This window comes from Elephantulus edwardii, unplaced genomic scaffold (genome assembly GCF_000299155.1).
Source record: "Elephantulus edwardii isolate Elephantulus edwardi_28Jun2011 unplaced genomic scaffold, EleEdw1.0 scaffold00019, whole genome shotgun sequence".
Lineage (NCBI taxonomy): Eukaryota > Metazoa > Chordata > Mammalia > Macroscelidea > Macroscelididae > Elephantulus > Elephantulus edwardii.
Genome location: NW_006399769.1, coordinates 25,352,027 through 25,355,837, shown reverse-complemented (window position 1 = coordinate 25,355,837; position 3,811 = coordinate 25,352,027). Strand labels below are relative to the sequence as shown.

General features: G+C 43.4%; 1 pseudogene; it reads right to left on the bottom strand.

Annotated features, from left to right (window-relative positions):
• Window positions 1–2,626: 2,626 nt before the first annotated feature.
• LOC102843743 overlaps window positions 2,627–3,811 on the bottom strand; it is a 32,833-nt pseudogene continuing 31,648 nt past the window's right edge.

Genomic DNA, 3,811 nt, shown 5'->3' with positions numbered 1-3,811 from the left:
TTGTTAATAGAGTCCCTGTGAGTAGTAGTCGACTTGACAGAACCTAATAACAACAATGACAACCATATAATATTACAACTAAACATGTAAGGCAGTATTGAAGTAAAATATGGATTAGGTAGATGCAGTAAAATAGAAATTAGAATTTTGTATTGACTATGCAAAAGCATTTTACTGTGTGGATCATAACAAGTTGTGGCTGACATTGAGAAGAATGAGAGTCCAAGAGCACTTAATTTTGTTCTTGTGAAATCTATACTGTATTCTCTCTCCATACTTATTCAATCTGTATGCTGAGGAAATTGTATGAGAAGCTGGACTCTATGAAGAGGAATGTGGTATCAGGATCAGAAGGAGACTCATTAATAACCTATACTATGCAGATGACACAATCTTGCTTGCTCAAAGTGAGGAGTACTTGAAGCACTAGTAGAAGATCCAGGAATGCAGCCTTTGGTATGGATTGCATCTCAATGTCAAGAAGACAAAGATTCTTACCACTGGCTCTACAGGAAACTTGATGGAGTGGAGCTTAAAGATATTTAAACTGTCAGCCACTTCATCTTTCTTGGATCCAAAATCCACACCCTTGGTACCAGCAATCAGAAAATAAGGAGAAGCATTTCACTGGGAAAATTTGCAGTTAGGAACCTCTTCAAATTATTGAGGAGTTATGATGTCAGTTTGAGGACTAAGGGGTGTCTGATTCAGGCTATGCTCTTTCTAGTCACTTGCTATGTATCTGAGAGCTGAACATGGATAAGAATGACAGAAGAATTGATGCCTTTGAACTGTGGCGTTGGAGACAAGCACGGAACATCCCATGGATGACCAAAATAACAAATATGTCTCAGAAAAGGTGCAGTCAGAGTGCTTTTTGGAGGCAGGAATAAGGAGGCCTCGCCACACATACTTTGGACATGTTTCTAGGAGGGGCTATTCTTTGGAGAGGGATAGGGTGCTTGGAACAGTGGAGGCTCAGGGAAGGATAAGAGACCATTGACCAAGCGGATTAACACAGTGACTTTCACAATGGGCTCTAGTGTGTCAGGAAGTGTGAGGATGGCACAGACTAGAACAGCATTCAGATCTGTTGTCCATAGGGTTGTGATGAGTCGTATTCAACTCAATGACCCCTAACAACAACAGCAACAACAACAACAATAGCAACAGCAACAATAATGCATTTCTCCTACATATCCACTGAAGTTGTAAATCACACAGGAACAGGGCCCAGAGAATTCAGAATGCTATCTTGTGTTATATTTGAAAATAATAAGCTCAGTCAACAGGAACATAATTGATTTTTCCAATTCATGTATAGAAAACATGAGCGTGCATCATTCAAAGCAGATTCATAGTGTCTGAGCAGAGAGGCAATGATTGGGTTTAAAATGATTGAGTTTATTTGTAAGTACAGAAGGTATGGAAAAGATAATATAATTTCCAAATGCAATATATGAAGTATTGTTTTTCTAAAGATAGACAATCTAGGTGTAACAATGTACTTGGTATCTTGATCCAGTAGATACAATCTTTGAAAAAAATCCATTCAAGGTATTATTAGTAAGGTACTTGAAAAGGAGTAAATGGAACTGTAGTCACACACACACACACACACACACACACACACACACACACACAATCTTGTGTTTGTTACGTACTGTTGAGATCTCATAGTAACCCTATATACAGCAGTTCTGAAGCCTACTCTGTCCTGAGCCAGACTTACTGACTCTGACACACCTACCCCTTTACACCAGTTACTGTATCAATCCATCTCATCCTCTCCTGCACTGTTCCTCTACCCTTCCAAGGATAATGTTCTTCTCTAAGAACTGGTTTCTTCTGGTCAAGTGCCTGAAGTATGTGAGATGGAGATTCAAAATCCTAGCCTCCAAGGAGAATCTTGGTTTCACCCTTTCTAAGACAGACCTATTTTTTTTTTTCTTGGTGGCCCATGATACGTTCAAGACTCTTCTCTAGCACCATAACTCAAAGACATTGGTTCTTCTATCATTCTTAGTCATTGTCCCGCTCTCTTTTTCATAGAAAAAGGTAGAGAGGTATGACTTTTTTTTTCACATTGGAGAAGATTTTATTCAGGAGTCTCAAGTCGAACAGAATGGTTTTCAAACAAGGATAGAGTGGATCCCGAGGCCAGAGCTTCTTGAAAGCCATCATTTTCCCTTCTTCACATGTGCTGGAGGTCCTCCCCTGGGAAAGGCCTCTCCTCCTTAAAGTCAGTATTTTCTTTACTTAAAACTGATTCCCAGGCTCCAGCTGTGTCTGTATTCCACATTCTCTATTTCCTTGGATCAAGCTGTGAAGAACGTCAAGAACTGTACCTAGAGTACAAAGCATCATGTGGAGGGAGGTGACATGTGGTGATGACGTGCCCACAGATCACTGCAGGGTTTCACACTCTAATTCGCAATTTCCAAAATAACACCAAGTAAGATAACAGACTTGCACTTGCATCATAAACTGTTAAGTGTAACTAGATCTCCAACTCAGACCTGGACAAGGCTGGAGGAGGGAGGATATTCCTCCATCTTCTTACAGTAGTAATAAATAAGCCTACAGTGAGGGCAGCGCTGGAGGCGGGCCCATGGACTTCCGACTGCTACCGCTGTGGGGCCAGGCCTGACTCATAGCCCTATGTCTTCATGTCATTGAGGCCCAATTTCTCGTTTTGGTCAAATGTGCACTTATAACGTTCCACCTTCATCTCAGGATCCTCTTCGGGTGCATACATGTTCTGCAAATAGCTGTTTCCTCCTGGATTGTCCATAATAAAGTGGGCCTTCATGTTACCCTCAGTGATCTGGTCCAACTTCTGAGTAAACTCCTGCAGTTTCTCTGCCTGGCCAGGACTGGAACTGTCACCCAGTGTGAAAGCGTTCTTGGTGACCAGCTCCCGGATGTCCTGCAGCAGCCCCTCCAGTGTGGTGAACTTGCCCCCAAGGACAGCCATACCCAGTTCAAATTCCAGCTCCGGGATTTCCACACTACACGTCTCAGACTTGAGAAGGTCTCTGGTCATATCTGAGGGGTCTGTGGTGTGGAGGGTGATCCTGGTGCCCAGGGGCTCAACTGCGCCCGCAGATTTCACCTCATTGGTCCGGCACCCACAGTTCTCACAATTTGTAGCCATGATGATATCCTCCTTAAAGTGGGGGATTTGTACTAGCTCCGTGTTGGTCTGAGCTGGAACATTGCACTCTGGGCAGTTTGTATTGAACTGCAGTACTTCATTCCTGAGGTCCTCTTCTTGGGGCTTCTCTTCTGGTGCCTCTGCCTGGAGTCCTAGCATCTCTTCTTGCTTTGAGGTGCGATTATAATGTGTGATAACCAGGGTATTATCTTTCTGGGGAGCAAATGGGTTTTCCACAAAGCTGTTCCCTGAGGGATCATCAAAGATCAGAGTGAAAGGGGAAGCCACTTGCTTTAGAGCCTTCAGTTTGACAATGAACTCATCAATTCTTTCAGCTATGGTTTCCCCACTTGCCCTTCGTGTAGGCTGGTCCTGCTCCAGGCCAGAAATAGCACGACTGATCAATCCTTCCACAGTGGTCAGAGCTCCTTTCTGTCTGAAAGTAGGAATTTCAAAATCCAGCTCAGGGATCCTTGTCGTGGCTGAGTCAGTCTTCACCACTTCTCTGTTCAAGTCCTCCTGGGCTTGGACAGTCAAAGTATAACGAACTCCTTGGTCCTGGATCCTGCCTGCCGACTGAATCTCCGTGTTGTTCAGCCGCAGTGTTCGCAGGAAAAAGAACTATTATTTCTCTGAAGAAAGGGACTTTGGTGA